The sequence below is a fragment of the Alligator mississippiensis genome, chromosome 13 (assembly GCF_030867095.1).
Source record: "Alligator mississippiensis isolate rAllMis1 chromosome 13, rAllMis1, whole genome shotgun sequence".
NCBI lineage: Eukaryota > Metazoa > Chordata > Crocodylia > Alligatoridae > Alligator > Alligator mississippiensis.
The window spans coordinates 22,112,586-22,138,449 of NC_081836.1; the positions used below are offsets into that span (position 1 = coordinate 22,112,586).

Here is a 25,864-nt window from a genome sequence, read left to right on the forward strand (position 1 = left end):
GTTTGAGCTCAACTTTTTAAGTTCAGTATAGAACTTCTGGACTATGTGGGGCATTTAAACCCGGACAGCTTTGTAGCAAGGATGGAGGGATGCTGTAGCACAGCTTTGTCAGCTATAGCTCCTATCATTCTCCACTCCCCCATGCCTCAGTATTGGAAGTGACCTGATCCTGGAAGTACGTGAGATTAATTGGAGCTCCTTACTGGTCCTGCCTGTCCTAGCTCTCCAGCCAGTTGCAAGAGATTTGCAACACTAATTAGTTAGAAAAGTTCATTATGCAAAGAGAAAGGGAGATGATCATGGAAATGACATCAAAACAGTGTGGAATGGCCCCTACTTTCTGATGAAACACTACTTACTTATTATTCACAGACACTATGGGTGGTCTGTGAATTCCAGACTCTAAATTAAACCCAACAAACACGTGTTATATAATTATAGCTAGCCAGGCCCATGTAGAACTGGGAGGTGAAGGATCTACTAGGGGACTTGATGGATGCAGGGACTTGTTTTGATCTCCTTCAGATTCTGTCCTGCAAACTGCTTTATCTCTGCATGGGAGATCAGCTGTTCGTGTTCCAAGAAATGTGGGACATGGAAACCTCAGGGACCCATCCTGGGACACTGGGGAAGAACCAGTGGGCCCAGTAAGGGCCAGTCATGCATCTTAGCTCCTGGCAAGAGCTTCGGCAGCAGTGGGGGAACAGCAAAAGCTGAAGGCACAGTAGCAATCATACTTTATAAGGGAGTGCTTGTTGCACATATGCAAGCCAGCCGCAGCTTCCCATATAACCAGAAGCTAAGCACCACCTGGAGAGTGAGGCTGGTGCAGCAGGAAGAAAGCCAGCAGCAGGAGCTGGGCTGCAGAGAGTCTGCAGGTCCAGCATCCTGCCGGTAGTCTCTGCACCGGAGGGAGAGAACATGTGAAGCCTGAGCACTCGAAGAAGTGCCCGACTGAAGGTGCCCAGAGATTGGAACAGCTGATGGAACTCACCACGGTCAGGAGTGGCCAAGAGATGGACAGATCTGAAGGGAGAGAAGGCAGGATCAGAGCCCAAACATGAGTTAGAAAACCAGCAGGTCCAAGTGCTTTATGTTTTGTATTATTGTTTCTTTATCACTCCAGTTGGACCATTTGATGACAGGGAAAGACCTGTCTGGAGTGGACTTGCTTATTGCTTAAATATGAGTTAAGGACTATATAAGAACCGGTAGAAGGTCCAAAGCAGACCCAACAGAGGTTCAAGCCCTGAGACCTTAAAAGAACATTGAGACATTGTAATGACCCTGACTGAGTGTCAGGTGTGTGGAACGTATTTCTTTTCCTTGATTTATAATCAATTTTTCACTTCAGGAACACCTGGTTGGCGTGCGGATGGGGTGAAGAGGAAGTAGGAGCCCCATAGGAAAGATCCGTGGCCCCACAAGCATAGCCTCAGTGACATTGGAAGCCTTCTGATTATCCAATAAGACCATGATGTGGTGGGTGAGAACAGAATAGACGCTTACAGGTGAGATATGCGTTCAGGCCAAGGTGTCTTCATCTAAGGCCAAGTACGTAAAGAGCTCAAACTCTCGAGCCTGGTGGTATCAGATGCACCTGCAGAGTCAGACACATTCTGACACATCTAAGAAGAGCCTGATTTTGGGCTCTCCCACTGCTACCTCTGGGAAGGGATCTGATCTTTGACACCCTAAAGATGAGTTATTTAGCAGAACTGTTCTGGGAATAAGGTAGCAAACTTTCTATCTGCTCATGACCAGAACTGATTAACAGTACCTGCTGCAGCTATCCAGAGAACACACTGAGCACCTAGAATGCTATAAAGCTTCAGACTCTGGCTCAGAGAACATTAGGGCAATGGAGAAGAGAGGTGTCGGGTGTCCATTAGGTTATGATAGCAGGATTGGGAGGCCAGGGATCAGGTAAGGAATCTACCTTGTGAATACTGCAATCCTGTTTCCTTCTCTCTATCATCTAGCTGAGCTGGGTTCCACTCCCCACCACCTTTCTTTCTTCCCTGTCCCCTTCAAAGTCATGCAGGTCCCTCATGATCTTCTTTCTTACCCTACTGCAACTACCTTGAAGGAGTTCCCCCTACTTTCCTTGAAGTTGTGTCTGAGGCTGGATTTTCCCCAGATCACATATAATTCACAGATATCCCTCATTCCAACTCTCATGGGCCAGCCTGACAGCCTTGGCTTGAGGGAGGCTCTCCAACTGATGTCTCTCAGGCTGCCTCCAGACAACAAAGGGCTATTAGCAACCCATTGCTAGCCACCACTCCCTTCTTGGCTCCTGCTGCTGAGGTAGCTGGGTTAAGGTGAGGATAGCTCTGGAGGTGGTGCAGCACTCCAGGAGGGAGTCTGGTGTACCTGCTTCCCATGCAGAAGGGAGCTCTTGCACTGCCTGCGTGGTGGTGAGGTGGAGTTCACACTGCCTGTACAGGGGTAGGCAATTATTTTGGCTGGAGGGATGTTTAACAATTTTGGTGAGCTGTCAAGGGCTGCAAAGGTTGCCCCACTTCCCCCCTGGCCCCCCTCCTCTGCCTTGACAGATGCCCCACCCCGTGGTTGCCATCTTGGGACCTAAAGTCCCATCCCTAAGCCCTGACCTTTGCCACCAGAACTCTCTTTCCTTGCCCCCGGAAGTAATCCTATAGGGAGAAGGTTTTACCATCTTGAAACCTGAAAAAATCATGTAATAAAAAACAAACATATATTATACCTTATTTTAATTAATATTTTTGTCCTGATTTATGTGCGTTTATGCAGTGTATATAGAAGTGGTTGCATAATAGCTCAAAATAAAGTCTTACTCATATATTGGGTGGGGGGTAAGGGTGTGTGTGGTTGGGGGTTGGGTGTGGGGTGTTTGGGGAGGTGGGTATGGGGTTTGTGTGGGGTGGGAGGGGTTTGTGATGATTTATGGGGGGGATGCTCATGGCGGCTCATAGCCTACAGCAAAGGAAGTACCCCAGCAGTGCACAACTCCAGCTGAGTTCTGGGAGCTGTATGTGGCAGCATGGAGGCAGCCCAACCCAGCTCAATGGCACTTGGGTCCCCATTGGAGTGCCAGAAGCTGCAGGGAGTCACATACCTTTGAGCCGGGTTGGCCCCATACCTCTGTGTGGGGCTCAGAGCTGCAGATGGAGGCACAGAGCCAGCAAGGTCTGATCCAATGTTGTGTGGCTTCTGGCTGCATTGCCAGGAGCCCCACGTGCTGGCATGGAGCCAGCTGAGCCCAACCTGAAGGTGTGCAGGTCTTGGCTTCAGTGCTGGGAGCCCCATGTGCTGCCACAGAGCCACCCCAGCCTGCCCAATGGCATGTGGCTCCTAGATGGCATGCTAGGAGCCACACACGGCAGCACAGAGCTCACATGACCCAATGGCATGTGATTTCCTGCAGCTCCAGGCTAGACTGTCAGAAGCTGCAGGGAGACGCACACTGTTGGGCTGGGCTGGCTCCATGTCTACATGTGGGGATTCTGGATGGAGTCCTGGGAGCCCCACAGAGGTGGAGGCACACAGCTGGCCCAGCCTAGCAGTGCACAAGCTCGGAAAGCCCGAACCTCCCTCCAGCTTTCAGAGGGGCAGTATGATACAGTAATAATTGTCTTTTGGAGGGACCCTGTGGGATGGATAGAATGAACTGGCAGTCTGGATCTGGCCTATGGGCCATATTTTGTCTGCCTTTGCTGTATGGTGACAGGGTTGGGGGGCTGTGCAGTCCATGTGGTGGTGATAGCAATGGGGCAAAAGGAGGGTCTTGTGCTGCTCATGTAGTTGGGGGCAGGGGCTGGCTGTGAGCTGTATGGTGGCTCCCAAACCAGCTGTTCCCACCACATGGTGGAGCTGCTGCTGTCCTGGCAAAGATAACCCAGGAGGCTGACAGTCTAGTACCCCTTTAAGTTGGTACCTGGGGGTGATATCTCATTTGTCCACCCCTAGTTAAGCTACTGCTAGCAGATATGTGGTGAGAAGGTCTGCTGCTGCTGGGGACTATTCTCTGCCTCCCTACCCTTAGCTATCCAGCTCTGGGGCTGAAAAGATGATCTGGAAAATGTTCTGTGTTTTGGGACTGAGATTCCCCCCAGTCTTATGCCTGGTGAAAGCAGCATGGACAGGCATAGAGTGAAACTGAAGAGGAAGAGGCCACAGGGAAGCTTTTACTAGCTGTGGCATGTGCAGGTGAATGGTCCTAGAAGGGGTTGTCATGCCCCTAGAATTGCAGCCCCTGTGCTAGCGTGCACATTACAATAGAAAGAGGTGTCTTTCTGGGCTGGGTTACCCCAACCTGCTGTCCATGGAATGTGTGGGCTCCTCTGAGCTGGGAGGGAGAGTAAGCCCATGTTCCTTCAGACTCTACAACAAATTCTTATTTCTTGCCTGCAAGTAGTCAGAGGATACATTGGATCTTCTTAATGGGAAGAGATTCCAGCCAAGGAACTGAGCAAATCTGTACTGATAGAAAGGTTTCCATGGGATTGTAGAAGTAGCACCGGTGGGCTTTGGCCTCTGCTGGAACAGTTGTGCTGTGGTTGAGATACATGGTAGAATCAGTATCCTGGAGTTAACAAAGGACTTGCAGCAGAGCACGTGCTGGCACCCCTCCAAGGATCTCCTGACAGGCTCCAGAAGTATGCTAGGAAGGATCACTAGAGCCTGAGGAGCAAGGCAAGTGGGGACAGCTTCCTGCTCAGGCTTCACAAAATAAGTAGTGATCTTCAGGATACAGAAAAAAAGTTAACAGGTGCTCTACATGTATTTGCTTTATGATTATCTTTGCTTTCAAGTGCCTAATGTGAGGGGTTGCCAGGCACATCTCAGGACATTTATACATATGCTCTGGTTTTGAGTGGGGGAGGGGGAGGGCTTTCATTAGAGCAGCTCTGAGAGCCACTCTAATTAAAGTGCCCAGAGGGCCTCATGTATCAGTGTCCCCACACTTCAAAATGGCAGCGAGGGCACTTTATCTAAAGATTGTCAAACAAGCTTTTAATAAAGTGCCCCTGACACCGTTTTGAAGTCCAAGGACACTTATATGTGATATGCAGGAGGCTTCTGGAGTGTTAATTGCCATGCTCTGGCAGACTTGATTAACTAAGTCTGCTCCAATGCACTGGAATTACATTGTATTGGAGCAGCCTCCCTGTTCATGTGTAGGCACCCTCAAGGATTACTTCAGTGCTTTGTAATGCATGCTAGTGAGTCTTCTGGGGCAGAGCTAAGGGCTTTTGCCTTGAACAGTCATTGGATAAAGTGCATAAACAGCACTGATGAGGGATCAAAACCCAAGGCTCATCCCTTTTCAAGGGAATGCCCCCATCATTAGGTTACAGAGTCAGGTTTCCTCTTGTTTGTACTCTCCCTGGCCTCATGACTCTTCAGCTCATTTTTGTACAGTAATCCAACTTCAACAGGATGGTTGGAGAGTCCCAACTTAGTCTCTAGTCTGTAGTTAGGGTGATCTCCTGGGACGCAGAAAGTGTAGATCTGAATTTCTTCAAGCTTTGTCAGATCTAGAACCCAGATTTTCCACTTCCCGGTAAAGTTTACAACTGCTAGGCTATCACACTTAAGATCAGTACCATCCCCATTGTCTAAGCACTGGTTCTGGGCTATGAATCTCAGTCTTGCATAGGTAGTCTAGTCTGGGGGAGAGGTGGAATTTCAAACAAAGCCCTCTTTTGCATTTCCTCCTGGGTGGTTGAGGTATCCATCCAAACCCCCATCCCTTTCTTAAGCACCTCACAGTTGATGGTTGTTGTGAATCGCACACTTAAGTACTTATGTCTCCTCATGCACTGGATATGAAACTAAAGGCCTGACTCCAGTTTGTAAATTTAATACCAAAAGCCATGTTGGTAATGCTCAGTGGTCACATCTACATGAGACGTTGGCTGCGTAGTCATTTAATACAGTAACCAGAGTTACTACACCATAGCATTCCCAAATGGCTTTCTGGTGATACTGGCTGTGCTCATTACTACTGCACAGTAACTCATTACTACTGCACAGTAGTGTCACATGATGCCACTGACACTACTGTGCAGTAGTAATGAGCTACTGCACAGCCAGCATCTTGTATGCACATGGTCACTGTTACCAAGTTAAGTGTCTTTGAGAATCTTTCCCTCATTTCTTACCTTCAAGGTTCTCAATGGCCTGAGCCTAAGGATATCAGCTCCAGGATGAAGACCATGGTTGAAAACAGCACTGGTCTGTCTCAGGGCCAGGGGGCTGTAGTGAAGTGCACTGGAGTGAGGTATGGAATAAAAGACCTGAGGTGCACTGGCAGAGCTGGGAAGCTGTGTGTTTGGAATAAGGGGCACAGCAGGGTAAGGGGCTATAGGTTTGGAGTGACAGGCATTGGCAGAGCCAGGGGGCTGAGGGCTGGGAGTGATGGGCACCAGGGCTGGGGGACTGCAGGCTGGGAGTGAGGGGCACCAGCAGGGCCAGGGGGCTGTGGGTCAGAATTGAGGGGCACTGACACAATGGTGGTTTGTGCCACCAGGCTATAACTTTTTCATTTCTGGCCAGATTTGGATGAAATGTGCAGGAATGGTAGCCCCTTCTGAGGGCAGGATGTGTACTAAGATTCAAGAAGATAGGTGCATGGGATTCGGAGGAACTGCACCCCAAAAATCTTGAGAGCAAAACTCATGTCACGTGTATGAGTTAAGCCACAGTGGGGTCAAAACTGCAGGGATGGTAGCTGCTGCTTGGGCAACAAAGCCTGCCAAGTTTCAAGGAGATAGGTGCAGGGGTTCGGAGAAACTGCATCCCAAAATACTGAAAGCAAAACTTGTGTTACATGTATGTGTTAAGACACAGTGGGGTCACAACTGCAGGCTTTCTAGCCCCTGCTGAGGCCACAAAGTCTGCCAAGTTTCAAGAAGATAAGTACAGGGGCTTGGGGGGAACTGCACCCCAAATTCTTGAAAGCAAAGCTCATGTCACGTATATGTGTTAAGCTACAGTGGGGTCAAAACCACAGGGGTGATAGCCCCTGGTGAGGCCACAAAGCCTGCCACGTTTCAAGGAGATAAGTGCTGGGGTTTGGGGGAAACTGCACCTCAAGCTGCTGACAAGCAAAACTCGTGGCATGGGTGCTTGTGCAACTGTGTCTGTCTTGGGGCATTGGAGGGGGAGGTGGGGGGCGGGGACTACTGCAGGCCTGACTGCTAAGCTACTGTGTTACCAGTTACCAGTTAATCATGATTCACTCAGGGACCAGTTCAATACACAGTACCTAGCATAACGATTTAACAACTATGGATTAACACCTACAAAACCACAGACAGACTAAGGAGAGGAAATAATCAATACAGACAATCAACTGCCCCAAGACAGAGATAGTCAGTTGCACAAGCACCAAAGTCACGAGTTTTGCCTGTCAGCAGCTAGAGATGCAGCGCCCCAGAACCCAGATGCCCTGCACCAATCTCCTTGACAGCTGGCAGGCTTTGTGGCTGCAGCAGGGGCCCTACAGCTTTCACTCTGCTGTGCCTTAACACACACTGTCACCCATGTCACGAGTTTTGCTTGTCCGCATCTTGAGGTGCAGTTTCCCCCAAGTCCTTGTACTTATCTCCTTGAAACTTGGCAGGCTCTGTGGCTTCAGCAGGGGCTAGCATGCCTGCAGTTTAGACCCTGCTGTGGCTTAACACATACACATAACATAAGTTTGGCTCTCAAAATTTTGAGGTGCAGTTTCTCCAAACCCCCTGCACCTATCTTCTTGAAACTTGGCACGCTTTATGCCCTCAGAAGGGGCTACCACTTCTGCATGTTTTATCTAAATATGGCCAGAAATTACAAAGTTATAGGCTGTTTTGACCTTCCCCATTATAACCTATGGGTGAAACATCGAAACAGGGTCAAAACGGAAAAACGTTTTGACTTGCCTCATTTCATTTTGAGGCTGCTTCGACCATATCTGTTTCATTTCAGTTTTGCTGTTTTGACCTCAAAACAGGTCAAAACAGCGTTGAAACAAAACTGGTGGTGAAATTTCACACAGCCCTAATGGCCACCTATAAGTTTATCAGGGGTGTTCACCAGGATCTGGCGGATCGTTTGTTCACCAGAGCACCCCAAGGGATGACAAGGTAGAATGGTTATAAACTCCTGCAAGACCATTTCAGGCTGGACATAAGGAAGAATTTCTTTACTGTCCGAGCCCCCAAGGTTTGGAATAGCCTGCTATCAGAGGTGGTTCAAGCACCTACTTTGAATGCCTTCAAGAGAAATTTGGATGTTTATCTTGCTGGGATCCTATGACCCCAGCTGACTTCCTGCCCCTGGGGCAGGGGGCTGGACTCGATCTTCCAAGGTCTCTTCAGCACTAATGTCTATGAAATCTATGAAATCTATGATATGCAGGGCACTGGCATATCACAGCTGCTTGGCATCACAAACCAGGGGAGAGGGCACACAGTTGCAGCTGGACCCATGTCCTGGTGAGCAAAGGGGGCAGGGGGAGCTCTGATTTTCCATGATAAAAAAACCAAAATCAAATGCCAAAATATATAAGTATTTAGAATGTATTGTAATTAATGTATTAACTCCTGTAACCCATCCGTTGCCCCTTCCAGACTCCACTGACTTGACCTATTGTCCAGTAAAAGAGACCTCTTGAGGCTGTTCACCTACACCTGCATGTAGTGGTGGGGAGGAGTTGCTGGCTGGGACTATGATGCCAATAACCCTTGGGGCCTTTTAGGCAGAGACAAGTGTTGAAGCTTCTTGGTATCTGTTTATTCAAGAGCAACTTAAATCCTCAGCGTACATCCTTTCCCCAGAAATGGGCCTCAGTCAGCTTACTATCACATAGCCCAACTGTCCCTCTGACATTCACTGAAGTTGCCCCCTTCATCTTATGTCCATTTGCAAAGTGAAAGAAAAAGGGGAAAGTAGTGTCTGCAACACGAAGCCTGCAGACACCTGCAATAGCACTGTGCATGTCTGATCCAGGGCAGACTATGGGCAAACTGTGCTGATAGGAGTGTGAGCGAGACTATGTGTGAGCATGTTCCTATATGGCTGTCTTAGTACATGGCATTATCCAAGTATGGCACTGCTTGGATGTGTCTGTCCTGGAGTAGGACCCTGTGATTATGTCTCTACCTGGATATGACAAGCTGTCATTGTACAAGACAGATGGTGTTGGATTGTTTTTGCCAACTGGTGAACTTCTCTGTGGAGTATTTATCTCCATACATATGTGCGACCAGGCCTCATACTCCATAGATACATCACACAACTCAATCTAGGAAGCTAGCACAAATTCTCCATGCTGCTGGATATAGCATACCATGTGACATAGTTCATTGCATCAAGACCACGATTGCTGAGAAAAACTTAAAGGGATTTTGGAAAAGTGGAGTTGTTATCCTAAGGAATCTCATTCCTGGTTATTTTGTTCAGTTTTCATCAGACAACATTGCATCTTGGAGGGAAAAATATGTTTGGTGAAAAACAAACATTTCATGCAATACAAATTGTAGCATTTCAAAGAGAACCATCAAAACCAGCTGAGATTGAAGAAAGCACTATTACAACAGTGTCATAACAAAGTAATTATGGCAACCAGGAGCATATTGCTGAACCGGGGTGGACAGCATTGAACCAAGTTCTTTCTGATGATACTTGTCCACCATCGATTGTTGGATTTTGTCCCACACTGTCTGCACCAGCATCTGATTACAGCACCAATTGTAGAACACCTGGGACAACAGCAGACAGTCATAACATTTAATTTGGCATTCTATTGCAAAGTGAGTGAACTTATACAGGGTTGGCTAGAAGAGACTAAAGGGGTAATTGACTGGGAAGCTTCCACATGATCATGGTTTACCTAATAGCAGTTGGTCAGTATTTTGCCACTTCAGGACTTGAAGACTGTTAGATAGAAAGCAGAGTATTTTCAGAAAACATCGCCACCAATATAACAAAAGGAAAATTGTACAACCGTGCTATCAGAGCGCACAAGATAACTTTCGAAGCAATATGGCATATTTTGATAAATTCATTGTGTGGTTGTCCAGTTCAAGTAGAGGCATAGATTATGATGTCATTGACCAACTTCCCAGTAGCATAGCTGTTGCATTCAGAAATGATGACTGTGAAGAAGGAAGGAATGCAGTGAAAGTTCTTATTAGTGCATCTGCCAACAACTGTCACTCTACTTCCAGAATTTGTAGAAAAACACTCCCATCAAGATACAGTGAATCCCTCTTATTGGAATTGCTTTGGGAAATGCTGATTTGATTCCATTAACCATCTGATTCCATTAAAAGGAGACCCGTTTTTTTAAGAACACAGATACTCACTCCTCCCCTGCAGCCCCCCGCCCCTGTTTCATAGATTTCATAGATTCATAGACATTAGGGCTGGAAGGGACCCCGAAGGATCATCAAGTCCAGCCCCCTGCCCCAGGGGCAGGAAGTCAGCTGGGGTCATAGGATCCCAGCAACATAAACATCCAGGTTTTTCTTGAAGGCGTTCAAAGTAGGTGCTTGAAGCACCTCCGGCAGCAGGCCATTCCAGACCTTGGGGGCTTGGACAGTAAAGAAGTTCTTCTTTATGTCCAGCCTGAAACAATCATGCAGGATTTTATAACCATTCAACCTTGCCATCCCTTGGGGAGCTCTGGTGAACAAACATTCCCCCAGATCCTGGTGAACAACCCTTATAAGCTTATAGGTGGCCATCAGGTCGCCCCTGAGCCTGTGCTTTTCCAGGCTGAAAAGTCCCATGGCTCTCAGCCTGTCGTCATAAGGTCTGTTTTCCTGACCTCTGATCATGTGCATGGCTCTCCTCTGGACTCTCTCAAGCTTCTCCACATCCTTTTTGAATCGTGAAGCCCAAAACTGGATGCAGTACTCCAGCTGCAGCCTCAGCAAGGCCCTGTACAATGGGAGAATGATGTCCTGGGATTTGCTTAAGAAGCATCTATGGATGCAAGCCAGTGTTTTGCTTGGTTTACTGGCTGCAGCATCACATTGAAGGCTTAGGTTCATCTTGTGGTCAATCCTGACCCCCAAGTCGCTCTCATCCATAGTGCTAGTCAGTGTAGTACTGCCGAACATATAGACATGCTGCAGGTTTTTCCTCCCAAGGTGGAGAACCTTTCATTTTTCGGTGTTAAACAACATCAGGTTCTCGTCCGCCCATTTACTGGGCCTGTCAAGATCAGCCTGGATTACCCCCCTGTCCTCAGGAGTGGAAGCTTTACCCCAAAGTTTGGTATCATCGGCAAACTTGGCCAGTCCATTTCTGACTCCAATGTCCACATCATTAATGAAACAGTTGAACAAAATAGGTCCAAGGACAGAGCCTTGAGGGACCCCACTGGTCACAGGGCACCATGACGATTGACTTCCGTCAACCACCACCCTCTGGGTCTGACCGTGAAGCCAATTCCACAGCTAGCAGACCATGGTGGACCCGAGGCCACAGTTGTCCAGTTTTGCCAAAAGGTGATCATGGGATGCCAGATTGAAGGGTTTTTTAAAGTTGAGATATATGACATCAATCTCTTCCCCCTTGTCCAGGTGACAGGTCACCTGGTTGTACAAGGAAATGAGATTGGTCAAGCATGACCTACCCACAACAAACCCATGCTGGCTGTCCCTCAGGGTGTTGCCATTGGCAAGTCCATTGAGGATGGCCTCCTTGATGATTTTTTCTAATACATTCCCCAGGATACAGGTCAGACTGATGGGCCTGTAGTTTGCCAGATCCACTTTCCTCCTTTTCTTGAAGATAGGCACCACATCGGCCTTCTTCCAATCATCGGGCACTTCACAAGAGTGCCAGGAGCTCTCGAAGATCCATGACAGGGGCTGAGCTATGATGCAGCCCCACTCCTTGAGTACTCTGGGGTGTAAATTGTCAAGGTCGGCTGACTTGAAGGTGTCCAGCCTCGCAAGGTGTTCCTTCATGAGGTCAGCATTGATGGAGGGCAAGGAACCACCCTCACTTAGGCATCCCTGTTCCGTAATGGGCAGGGGCATTGCCCTCCATCAATGCTTGCCCTCCAACAATGCTTGCCCTCCATCAATGCTGACCTCATGAAGGAACACTTTGCGAGGCTGGACTCCTTCAAGTCAGCCAACCCTGACAATTTACACCCCAGAGTACTCAAGGAGCTGGCTAGCATCATAGCCAAGGGATGTAGTTGTCATGGGTGATCTAAATTACCTGGACATTAGCTGGGAGGAGCAGTCAGCCAGGTCAGACCATTCTAGGAGGTTCCTGGCCGAGATACAGGACCTCCACTTAACACAGGAGGTGCACAGTCCCACTAGAGGAAATGCCCTCTTGGACCTGGTCCTGGCCACAGGCGATGATCTGGTAAGGGGGCTCCAGGTCCTGGACCACCTGGGTGATAGTGATCATCGCTTGCTGGAACTCATCATCCAGCGCAGGGTGTCAAGGGCCTACAGCAAGGCAGTAGCCCTAGACTTCAAGAGGGCCAACTTCAACAAGTTGAGGAGATTGGTGGGAGAGGCACTGGGGTTCTTGAGGGCAGGGGAACTCAGTGCCCAAGATGAGTGGTCGTTCCTTAAGGAGACGATACTCAGGGCCCAAGAGGTGACAATCCCAACAAGAAGCAAGGGGGGCAAGAGTGCCCAAAAGTCCCCCTGGCTCACCAAGGAAGTCCGGCAATGCCTGGTTGCCAAAAAGGCGGCGTACACCCGGTGGAAGGGGGGGACTATCTCCAAAGAAGAGTATACCTACACTGCTCGGGCCTGTAGGGGGGCTGTTAAGAAGGCACCGGGAAATGTGGGGCCCCTGCAAGATACACTGGGCAATCTGGTGGTCGCGCCAGAAGAGAAGGCAGACATCTTTAACAAATTCTTCACCTCCGTTTTCTTGGGCAGGGACAGGGACTCCCCCCCCATGATTCAAGATGGACTCGAGGGAAATGCCCCAAGACCTAAGGTTGAGGAGGACCGGGTTAGAGTGCTTCTGGAGGGGCTGGACGTGTTCAAGTCAGCAGGTCCAGATGCTCTCCACCCCAGGGTGTTCAGGGAGCTAGCAGGGGTTATTGCAGGGCCCTTGGCATGGCTTTACGAGCGCTCATGGTGCTCGGGCCAGGTGCCAGATGATTGGAAGATAGCCAATGTGGTCCCCATCTTTAAGAAAGGGAGGAGGGAGGTCCCGGGCAATTATAGGCTCATCAGTCTTACCTCAATCCTGGGGAAACTCTTTGAGAAGATCATCAAGGAGCACATCTGTGGTGGGCCGGCATCAGGGGTGATGCTGAGGGGCAACCAGCACAGTTTCATTAGGGGCAGGTCATGTCAGACCAACCTGATTGCCTTTTACGATCAGGTCACAAAAGCATTGGATGCAGGTGTTGCCATGGATGTAGTCTTTCTGGACTTCAGCAAGGCCTTTGACACTATCGACCACCCCATCCTTGTTAAAAAACTAGGCGACTGTGGCATCGATGCCTACATACTCAGATGGATTGCAAATTGGCTGAAGGGTCTTACTCGGAGGGTGGTGGTGGATGGGTCATATTCAACCTGGGGGGAAGTGGGCAGCAGAGTCCCCCAGGGCTCGGTCCTTGGGCCCATGCTGTTCAATTTCTTTATCAGTGATTTGGACGATGGGGTGAAAAGCAACCTGTTCAAATTTGCTGATGATACCAAAATCTGGGGTGAGGTGGGCACGTTAGCAGGGAGGGAAAGACTGCAGAAAGACCTGGATAGGTTGCAAGGGTGGGCTGACAAAAACAGGATGCGTTTCAATAAGGACAAGTGCAGAGTTCTGCACTTGGGCAGTAGTAACCAGCAACACACTTATAAGATGGGAAACTCCCTTCTTGAGAGCATGGAGGCAGAAAGGGATCTTGGAGTCATCATTGACTCCAAGATGAACATGGGCCAACAATGCGAGGTCACGGTCGGCATCCACAGGTGCATCTCAAGTAGGGCCAAGGAGGTGATCCTCCCCCTCTATGCGACACTGGTCAGGCCACAGCTGGAGTACTGCGTCCAGTTCTGGGCACCCCACTTCAAGAGGGATGTGGACAACATTGAGATTGTCCAGAGGAGGGCCACCCACATGATCCGGGGACAGCAGGGCAGACCCTGCAATGAGAGGCTACGGGACCTGAACCTGTTCAGCCTTCACAAGAGAAGGCTGAGGGGGGACCTTGTGACTGTCTATAAACTCACTAGGGGGGACCAGAAGGGTTTGGGGGAGACCTTAACAAGAAATAACGGCCACAAGTTGTTGGAGAGTAGGTTCAGATTAGATATCCGTAGGAACTACTTCACAGTTAGGGCAGCTAGGATCTGGAACCAACTTTCAAGGGAAGTGATGCTGGCTCCTACTCTGGGGGTCTTTAAGAAGCGGCTCGATGCCTACATGGCTGGGGTCACTTGAGCCTAGTTTTTTCTCCTGCCCAGGCAGGGGGTCAGAATTGAAGATCTACAAAGTCCCTTCCGACCCTACTTCTATGATTCTTTATCACACAGACATAATTTCAGCTGTCACAGACGCAAAGTACCCATTTAGCAAGTTGGCTTTTTCCTGGGCGTCAGTCGTCAGTTCTCCCTTTTGGTTTAGCAGGGATCCAATGTTGCCCTTGCTTTTCTTCCGGCTCCCCACATATCTAAAAAAGGACTTTTTATTGTCTTTGATACTTGTGGCCAGTTGGAGTTCCATTGCAGCCTTGGCTTTCCTGGTTTGTTCCCTGCAGGTCCAGACCACTGCACAGTATTCCTCCTTGGAGGTGGATCCCATCCTCCATCCTTTGTAGGTCTGTCTTTTTAGATGCAGGAGGACCGCCAGTTCCCTGGAGAGCCCTCTTGCTGCCTTTCCTCCAAGACAGAATAGCCTTAGCTTGTGCATCTAGGATTGCTCCCTTGAGGAACGACCACTCTTCCTGGACTCCCCTCCCTTTGGGGTCATGGTCCCTTAGGGCCTCACTGACAAGTCTCCTGAGCTTGTCAAAGTCAGCCCTCCTGAAGTCAAGGATCTCTGTACTGCTGACTGACTTGACAGCTTTTTGGCAGATGGTGAAGGTGATCAGCTCATGGTCGCTGTCACCCAACTTCCCTTCAATTGTTCGCTTGCTGATTAGGTTGTCCCCAGTTCCCAGCATCAGGTCAAGCAGTGCTTTGCCTGTTGTTGGCCCATAGACTTCTTGAGTCAGATAGAGCTCATCCATGCACGTGAGGTAGCTTTGTGACCATTTGGATTTGGCTGAGCGCTCTTCCCATGAGATGTCCGGGTAGTTGAAGTCCCCCATGACAACCATGGACCGGGAGCATGCAGCCCCAGCGAATTCCCTGGTGAACTCCTGGTCAATCTCTTGATTCTGGGAGGGAGGTCTGTAGTAGACTCGCACCATTGTATCTCCTGTGCCATGCTCCCCATGGATTTTAACCCAGAGGGTCTCTAGTCATCCACTCTGGGTGCCAATGTCAGCTTGTAGGGATGCCTAGTTCTCCTTGACATAGAGCGCTACACCCCCGCCCCTTTTTTCCACTTGATCCCTCCTGTACAGGGTATAGCGGTCTATATCCATGGTCCAGTAATGGGTGGAGTCCCACCAGGTCTCCGTTATCCCTATGACATCGTAATTATTTGTGTTGAGCAGGAGGACAAGTTCCTCCTGTTTATTCCCCAAGCTCCTGGCATTGGTGTACAGGGAGGCAAGTGTCCCCTTGGGGGCCCTTTCCTTGCCCACAGCTTGCTCTAGGGCTAGGGCAGGGGTGGGGTCCCTTAAGTGCCTTGGCCTGCTGGCTTTGCACGGGTTGCTCAGTGGGCCAGCAGTGGCGGTAGTCCCCCCATCCCCCAGCGGGCTTAGTTTAAAGCCCAGTGGAGCAGGTCAGCCAGTCTGGCTGAGAAGAGCCTCCTCCCCAGTGGAGAGAGGTGGAGGCTGTCTCTTCCCAGCAGCTCATTGCCTCTCTCACCAAAGAGTGGACTGTGGTCATGGAAGCTGAAGCCTTCCCGATGACACCAGTGCTGCAGCCTTTGGTTCACTTTGGTTTGTGCCTATCATTCCCCCCACCCACATCCCCCTCACCCCCCAGACCTACCAGAGGGGGGCCCCAGCTGCCAGGGCTATGAAGCCAGGTACCCAGGTCTGCAGCCCCCTTCCCCTGGCAGGAAGTGGTGGCTGCTGCAGCAAAGTGGAGCCCAGCTCTCCACCTGCTGCTGCCCACTGTGGACTCAGGCACAGGAGTTGGGGCCAGCTCCTTGGCACAGTGAACACTCCTGGAGGGGCAGGGGAGGACCCACTCCCCCCAGATCTGACAATGGGGTTGGGGTGGGGGCGAGTGCAGGCAGTGAAGTCAGTGGCATGGGGTTGTACGTGCAGGGAGTGTGTTCTCAGGGAGACCAGCCCCCAGCCCCTGCCCCCAGACAAACCACCCACCATCCTGTCCCACTGCCCACTGGGGCCCCAGCCCTGCCTAACTCCCTCCCTTCCTCTCTGTAGGGACTCAATCCCCCTTTCCCCCCACCCCACACTTACCTGCTTTCCCAGCTGCTTGGGGCCATGTGCATGTACAGTACATGCATATGGCACCCTTGCCTGACTACCCTCCTCCCACTCCCTCCCAGCTCCCTGCAGGCTGGAACTCTGCCAGCCTGCAGAGGGCTTCTCACAAAACTGCAAAATCCCTGGGCTTTTCTGGTAAAATGATTCCAAAAACCATAATTTGTTATTCTAATATGAGCGATTTCTACATGTAATATATACCAATGGTTTTCCAATATTGATTCAAATGAGTGGCTGATATGATTAACCAGTGATTCTATAAAGCAGAATCCACTTCAGTACATTCAAGTACTGGATGAACTATCTGGAAGTAGTCAAGACTCTCTTGTGCTTCATCTGGGCTGAACTTGAAGGAAAGTGGCACAAGCACTTATGCGCCTTTGAAGAAATATTTCTGCTGATAGCTGTGCATGATCATACCAATCACATGAGCCGGGGTCTAGTATATCTTGACTTATGGCCATCCCTGGGGGTGGGGGTGAATCGGGGTGACCCCCCCCAGGCCCCGCACTTTGGGGGTCCCCGTGAAGCTGGGTGGACTGGCCATGATGAGTCTGTGCTGCCTCTGGCTTCACATCTGGTTGCTCAGCACCCCACCCCCACCGCTGAATCTGCCACTAAATCCAGCACATCCGGCCACTTGGCACCCGCTACCCCCAGCCACTGAGGCAGGGCCCCGTACAGGCTGATTTGCCTGGGGCCCCACACCCCACTCAGATCATCTCTGTCTTGAATATATGAAATATTTAGGGAATTTTTCTTCTACGGTGTATGTTGAGTTTGCGGAAAGAGGATTCAGGGTCAAGGCAGCTAATCTCTCATTTTAACCAACTGGGCAATAGACCACATTAACAAGGTTTGCAAAGCTGCTGGTGGCATGGTAAACATAACATGCAGCAAACCAGCTAGACAACAATGGGAGCTGAACTACAATGAAAGAAGAGGTCACTAACTGAGATGGTCAATTAAATGTTTGGGATCAATTTAACAACATCTTTCAATCATAATGAAAGACAAAGGACATGACTGAAATGAGATTACAACGATGTCAAGTTGCTACAAGAGTAGTTTGAAAAGTTCCAATTGTATAAGGTTTCCAACAATAAGCTGTTATTTATTTCTACAGGAGATGTTGTGCCAGAAGTTATTGCATTAGACATTCTGAATGCAGGTGACAAGGGAAGTGAAATCATGAACACCATTATCTAGAAACATCTTACTGCAGATGCTACTGAGAGGTTCTATGCAAACATACCCAAATCAAAAGCATTAGAGTATTGTTTACTACATTTTTTAATTACATAGAGTCATTACATACATCTTAATGTGTCAGCCATATTGGAATCCAAAATGGCTACCATATCTGAAATGTTATGATTGATCTCCTCAGTTTGTACAAAGTTGGTTTTGTCATTGGAATTAATATTCTAACCCTAATGGGAGCTGAAGTACTGATCAACATGTGAATTAATGGCAGCCATCTTGGATTCCAATATGGCAGGACATGCACTACTTGCCAGATTGGCAACATGACTTTTCTGACACAGCTAGACCACCTTTACCTGAAACACACTGTTGCGGCTTGTGGCAATGCGTTGCCTATGGCAACTAAATCTAGAGACCTTATCGGTCAATTTATACCCTACTAGGATGTGAATCCAACTGTGCCCTATGCCCAAAGAGTACCCCTGTGTACTGCTACCTGTATTTACTATTTACAGACTTCTAGCCATCAGGGGAGCAAAGCAGAGTAGAACAAGGAATGGAGGGGAGCAAAACCTAATGCAGGCAGGAACACCCACTTCTGCTGCAGCTGCTTCCCTGTCCAGCCCTGCCTGTCCCTCCTGAAAACAGACGTGCATGGGGCAGTTTCACTTGGTGACGGTGGTGGTGCTGGTGCTACAGCACCCTTGACAGATTTTCACAGCTCCGTAGCTGAAAACATCTGGTTTAGACAATCAAGCATTTCCCAAAAACTCTTGCTGGAAAATTTCTGACTAGTTCCAATTTCTATTCCTTCTTCCTCCTCCCCCCTGCTGCTGACTCCCCCCACTGACACTACTACTCGTATAGGGGATTCTTCTCTCATACACACATCTTAAATTGCCATTTGGAAGGTGCTGGGACTATAAGGCTCCCTTTGTCCTGTTCCAGACATTGGCAACTCCTGTCTCTAATTTCTTCCTGCTTATCACCCTCCAAGCTTACATTTCTAAATGGCTAAATGCGATATTTTCCATGTTTCAGGGATATACGTTTTAGCTGTATTGGTCCAAGAAAAAAAGATAAAACAAAGTTCTTGGGTCAGAGGCAATATCTTTCATTAGACCAATTAAAAAAACCCTTTTTTTCTTTTTTTGTACCCAAAAGCTCTCAAAGAAAGAAAAAAAATGTTGCTACTATTTAGTTGGTCTAATAAAATATATTACCTCTGACCAAAGAGCTTTGTTTTATCTCTCTTTCTTAGACCAACATGGCTATAACATATATCCACCGAAACTATGACTTAGACTGTAATTCTCCCTGCACTCTGGAAAACCCACAGGGCCCAAGTCCACTTCCCCTGACCCAAAGCATTTGGAAGGAAATGGAGACCTTTACTTCTGAAAGAAAATTAAAGGAGCTTGTTTGGTTTAGTTTAGCAAAAGAAAGACTAAGAGAGTCACCCTGTATAAATACATTCGTGTAGTGAATACTAGAGAAGGTGAAGAGCTTTTTAAGCTGAAAAATAGTACTGGCACAATCAAATGGCTACAAATTACTGAAGACATATATAGGAAATTAAAAGATTTTTTTTTTTGAGCCTGCTCCCCAGAGAAGATGCATGGGTTCACATCTGTTGTGCCCCCAGGATCCAAAGACCTGGACCTGAATCCCCCAGTGAAGAGCCAGGAGGTAGGTGCCAGGTCAAGAGAGAGGGCAGGTGAGTGTAGGGGCACTCATAGGGGGATGAAGGACTGTGTGTATGTGTGTGTGTGTGTGTGTGTGTGTGTGAGGCCATGCCGGGCAAGCCGCACTGGCTGAGTAGAGCCTGGGAGAGGAAGACTCCTTCTCCCCCTGGGTCCCTACTTAGCTGAGCCCCCCAGGAAGTCCCACAACTGGAACCATGCAAACAAGTGCTCAAACAGGCACAGTCCAATTAAAGAATTGCAGTTTGCCTGGGAGTTCACATGGAGGGACGCACAGAAGGCACCCAGAGGGCTGGTCCAAGCAAGCGTCCTGAGCCCAGAGGACTAATGAGTAGCTGCTGCTGAGACCAGGTAAGTACAAGAAGTACCTCGCAGCCATGGCAGTGACCTGCCATGCCCAGCAGCTTCAGCTTCTCCACACCAAGACCTCCACCCAGACAGAGCATGCAGCCCTGGCCCTGGAGACTGCCTGGCATGTGGAAGCTTGAGGAGGAGGTACAACAGCTATGCACCATCAGGCCCCATGAAGATTATATTGACTACTGCCAGGCCCTATTCCAGGGAAATGGAGAGAGGAAGAATGTGGAGGAGAAGGGGGAAGAGGTGGCCACAAAGAAGACTGGCCACAAAGACCCATCCAGAGCTACCTGGAAAACAGTTGTCTCCAGGTCCAGAGCACACAGAACTAGGGCCACTCCTCCCCTGACTGCATAACAGGTACACTCCCCTCACTACGCATGAGACGACTCCGGCAGAGACATCGGAAGAGGAGAAGGTAAGTATTCAGAAGGTAAATATTCCCACCCCTAGAAGGAGACCCTGGGTAGTGGTGGGGTGGGACTCTCTCCTGAGGGATACGGGGGACCTATCTGCCATCTGGACCCCTTAGCCCGCAAAGTCTGCTGTCTCCCTAGGGCTCACATCTGAGACGCTGCAGAGAGGATCCCCAGGCTCATCCATTCCTCTGACTATTACCTCATGCTCCTCATCCATATGGGCACAAAAGACACAGCTGGGGTAACCCTGACCAGGTCACGAATAACTACAAAGTTCTGGGGGCTGGTCTCAAGGGACTAGGGGCTGAAATAGTTTTCTCTTCTGTGCTCCTTGTTGCAGGCCACAGACCCAGGAGGGAAGGCTGTGTGGAAGAAGCTAACAGACACCTCAGACGGTGGTGTTACTACGAGGGGTTCGGTTTCTTCGACCACAGCATGCACTGCAGAGAGAGAGGACTCCTAGGATGAGATGGAATTCACCTCACATGGAGAGGTAAGGCCCTGTTCTCAGCCAGGATGGCTGATCTACTGGACAGGGCTTTAAACTGACTTTGCTGTGGGATGGGGAAACTCCAAATGAAGCATGCCTGGGGACTGGCACACAGGAAAGATCCCTTGTGGAGGACACTAGCACAACTGTTTTTGAAAATTCTAACCAAACAGTTCTCCCACAGCATCTCAGGAAATTCAGGGTGTCAGTTGGGGGCCTCGGCTACCTGTACACCAATGCTAGGAGCATGGGGAACAAGCAGGAGGACCTAGCCCTCCTGTTCCCTAATGGGCAATATGACTTGGTAGCGAACACGGAGACCTGGTGAGACTCTTCACTTGATTGGAGTGTAGCCATAGATTGCTACACCCTGCACAGAAGGGACAGAGTAGGGAGAAAAGGTGGAGGGATGAGAGAGCAGTACCCCTCTCTGGAGGCATACATTGGCTCCAAAGATAAGCAGCTTGAAACCCTGTTGGTCAAGTTATGGCGGGGTGGGCGAGGCGAGAGAAATCTAACTGTAGGAATTTACTACAGGTCATCAAACCAAGAGGAGGAGCTGTATCTGGCATTCTCTCAAGAACTGACAGAGGTGGCATGCACAAGGGACTTGGTTGTCATGGGTGACTTCAATTACCCGGACATAGATTAAGAGGAACACTTGGCTTGGTCAAATTGTTCACGCAGTTTCCTGACTCTGATCGAGGAGCTCTTCCTGACCCAGGAAGTGCAATGGCCAACCAGAGGTAACACTCTCCTAGACTTGGTCTTGGCTAAGGGAGATGATCTGGTGTGTGGCTTGAAAACTGAGGGTAACCTGGGTGACGGCGACCATGAAATTATCAGCTTCACCGTCTCCTGCAAGGTTGACATATCAAGCAGCAGGATTGAAGTCCTGGGCTCCAAAAATCTGACCTTGACAGGCTCAAGGCATTAGTAGGGGAGGTGATGTGGGACCAGGAAGGCAAGGCAAATTGGGTATATGAAGAGTGGTCATTGCTCAAGGATACAATCCTCAAAGAACAAAGGAAAACAGTTCCTGCAAAAAGGAAAGGCAGCAGAAGGGCTGGCAAGCCCTTCTGGTTTAATAGGGACATTATAGTCCTCTTAAAAAATAGGTGTATGCACAGTGGAACCTAGGGATGGTCCTCAAGGAGGACTATACTTTAATGGCCAGCACTTGTAGGGAAATGATCAGGAAAGCCAAGGCAGCAACGGAGTTTAGGTTAGCTATGGGAGTCAAGGACAATAAGAAGTCCTTCCTTAAGTACATAGGCAGTAGAAGGAAAACAAATGGAAGTGTGGGACCCCTGATTAACACCTCGGGGCAACTGGTAACTGACATTCAGGAAAAAAAATGAACTTCTGAATGCCCACTTTGCTTCGGTATTTCACCGGACCAAGGGGAAAGTCAAGTGAGATAAGGCTCATAGGGGACATGCCAGAACTGACAGCCTCACTACTGTGGATGCTGAGTGGGTACAATACCAATTAGAAAAGCTAGACATTTATAAGTCAGCGGGACTGGATGGACTCCATCTGAGACTGCTGAAGGAGCTGGCTGAGGTCATTGTGGAAACCCTGGCAAAGCTCTTTCAGAATTCATGGCACACAGGGGAAATCCCTGAAGATTGAAAGAGGGCCAGCGTTATGCCCATCTTTAAGAAGGGGAAGAGGAAAGACCCCGGGGCAACTATAAGCCTATCAGCCTAACCTCTATCCCAGGGAAAATCCTGGAAAACCTCATTAAAGAATCTATGTGTGATACACTTGCAGAAGGTAAGATTCTGAATGACAACTAGCGTGGCTTTGTCGTGGGTAGGTCTTGTCTTACCAATCTCATCTCCTTCTATGACCAGGTCTCTCACCACCTTGACATAGGAGATGTGGTAGATTTTATATACCTAGACTTCCAAAAGGCTTTTGATCTAGTATCCCACAATATCCTTGTGGGAAAAATGGAAAATTGTGGGCTCAGCTGCTCGATGGTTTAGTGGGTGGGAAACTGGCTACAGGGTAGGACCCAGAGAGTTCTCATGAACAGATCTGTGTCATCCTAGCGCAAAGTGGCCAGTGGTGTCCCTCAGGGGTCCATGCTTTTCAACATCTTTATCAATGATTTAGATGGGGGAGTGAAAAGCTCACTGGCTAAGTTCATGGATGACACCAAGTTATGGGGCAGTGTGGTCACGTCAGAAGATAGGTTGGACCTGGACAGGCTTGAGAGTTGGACAGACCGGAACCAGATGAAATTTAACACTTCTAAGTGTAAGGTGCTCCATTGGGGGGCAAACAACCCTCAACATACATACAGGCTCAGTGGTGACAGCTTGCTTGCACCACAGCTGAAAACTACACTCTGGTGTGCATCAACCAATGCATCTCATGTAAAACTAAGGAGGTGATGCTCCCACTGTACTCAGCACTGGTGAGACCACAGTTGGAGTACTGCATCCAGTTCTGGGTGCCGCACTTCAATAAGGACCTTGAAAAACTTGAGAGGTTCCAGAAAAGAGCCACTCATAGGATCAGGGACTTGCAAGGCAAGCCAGATGAGGAAAGGCTGAGGGACCTGGGCTTCTTTAAACTGAAGAAGAGAAGGCTGAGAGGGGACTTGATAGCGGCTTACCGCTGTATCAGAGGAGTGCATCAGAAGCTCAGTGAACAACTTGTCATTAGGGCACCCCCGGGGAAGATTAGACCAATGGATACAAACTCCTGGAAGGCTGCTTCAGGCTTAATACCAGGAAAAACTCCTTCACAGTCAGGGTGTCCAGACTGTGGAATAAACTCCCTCCAGAGGTGGTGCATTCACCTACCCTGGAGGTTTTCAAGAGGATACTAGACAGTCACCTTTCTGGGGTCACCTAACCCCAGTTGTCTTCCTGCCTAGAGTGGAGGGGCTGGACCCGATGATCTGCAAGGTCCCTTCCATTCCCTAACAATCTATGAATCTGTGAATCTATACGTTTTGGAATGGTCTACTAAACAAAGCACTGGGGGTAAAGAATTTGAATCACCCTAAGGTTGAACTGAACAAGTTTATGAAAAGGGCATAATGATAAGACAGGGAGTTCTGGCATATCAATCAGTGTGTGATGTGAAGTCCTGTACTTTAAGGATGCCCTGTTAAGTGTGCAGGAGAAAGCTATACTGACACAGCAGAAGAATGGGAAGTGTAACAAGAAACCATACTGGCTAGAAAGGAATCTTTTCAATAAGTTGACACTTGGAAAAGAATCCTACAAAAAATGGAAAACTGACCATAGTAGTAGGAGGAAAATAAGAGTATTACATGGACATGTGGGGAGAAAATTAGGAAGGCCCAGGCATGATTTGAGATGCAATTGGCAAAGGATATAAGAGGTAATAAAAAGGGATTCTACAAGTATGTCAAAAGTAGGAGGAAGACCAAAGAAACCATAGATTTCTTATGGAAAGCAGAATGCAGAAGTTACGGATGGTGCAGAGGAGGCTGAAGAGGTTAATGCCTTTTTTACTTCAGCCTCACAAGTAGGGACACCTACAAGATGATGAGTGTAGTTGGCAGCAAATATAGGGAAGGAGACAAAAAGTCTAGAATAGAAGAACAGGTTAGGGATTACTTAGAGAAGCTAGATGCTTTCAAATTGGCAGGGCCAGATAGAAGTCTCCTTGAGAACTCATGGAGGTTGGATGAGATCCCAGGTGACTGGTAAGGGACAAATATAATGCCTGCCTTTAAGAAAAGGAAAAAGGAGAATCTTGGGAATTACAGACTAGTCAGCCTGACCTTGATACCCAGAAAGATCATGGAACAAGTCCTCAAGAAATCTATTGTGAAGCACTGAAAGAACAAGGTGGTCAAGAAAAGCCAGCACAAGTTCATCAAGAGCAAGTAATGCCTGACTACCCTGATATCCTTCTACAGACTCTGTGGCTGGATGGGGAGAGCAATGGATGTGATCACGGGTGGATCCAGGAGTGGTGGATTTGCACCCCCCCCACTTTGATTCCTGGTTCATCAAAAGTTTAAAACCATCTCCCTGGAAGAGGAAGTAGCATTTCTATTCAGACAGAAGTGAAGGAATCAGCTGACCTTCTAAACTCTCTATTTCACAGGTGTTAAACACCTCTCCTTTTTAATGCTTTCTAGTGGTTCCACTAACCAAGTTATCTTTTATGCTGTCTGTTAGCTGCTCTTGGTAACATAGCTGTTATTTCACAACCCTGCAGACTGCTTTTGACTCTAGCTAGAAACTAACTCAGATAGAAATCTTAACTCAGGTGAATGTTAACTCGGGTGTGGAAATTAACTTTCAGTGAAGCACTGGATGCACTGTAGAGATGTACATTTAATTCTAACGATAACAGGACTAATTAAACAACATCTCTTGAGTATTTTTACCTAGATTGTTGTGTGTTTTTAGCTACTATATGATATAGCAAATCAATGCACATTTCAATAATGTTATATTTGTTTTTCCTGAATAATACAGCCCTAGGTCCCTAGCTTACTAGTAAAGCTTCTAGTTTCTTTTCAACTGGGGAAAATATGTTGTGTTATGTTGCTGATGATGCACTGCACTATCTGTACCCCCCCTCCCACACACACACTTTCCAGAATTCTGGATCCGACCATGACTGTGATATACCTTGACTTTAGACAGGTTTTTGACAGTCTCCCATGACATTCTCATTAACAAGCAAAGGAAATACAGACAAGAGGAAAGTACTGTAAGGGGTCTATATAACTGGTTGTATCATTGTACTCAACAAGTAGTTATCAAAGGTTCAATGTCTAATTGGAAGAAGGTATTACCCAATTAGATATTTTGAGAAGCAGGCCATAAGCTGAATATGAGCCAACAGTGGACTCTTGTTGCAAAAGAGGCCAGCAGCATACTGAATTGTGTTAACAGGAGTGTCATCTGTAAATCAAGGTAGGTGATTCTTCTGCTCTATTCATCACTGGTAAGGCATCACTTGATATATTGTGTCCAGTTTGAGCACCATTCTTTAAGAAGGCTGTGGACAGTTTAGAAAACCTGTAGCAAAGAGTGACAAATGATTAGAGGTCTCAGAAGCAAGACTTATGAACAAAAGCTGAAAGAACTAAGGTTTTTTTAGTCTGGTAAAGAGAAGGCTGAGAAGAGATTTGATAATAGTCTTTAAG

At 48.3% G+C, this 25,864-nt stretch overlaps 1 long non-coding RNA gene across 1 annotated transcript in view; it reads left to right on the forward strand.

Moving 5' to 3' along the window:
- The window catches only part of LOC109281926 (uncharacterized), a 72,039-nt gene extending 46,797 nt beyond the window's left edge, over positions 1-25,242 (forward strand). The window contains exons 2-5 of the long non-coding RNA XR_009456202.1: positions 1,355-1,511; positions 19,386-20,474; positions 20,560-20,712; positions 21,247-25,242. This is a non-coding gene — a long non-coding RNA (uncharacterized LOC109281926). The remainder of the gene's footprint in view (positions 1-1,354; positions 1,512-19,385; positions 20,475-20,559; positions 20,713-21,246) is intronic.
- The last annotated feature ends 622 nt before the right edge of the window (positions 25,243-25,864 follow it).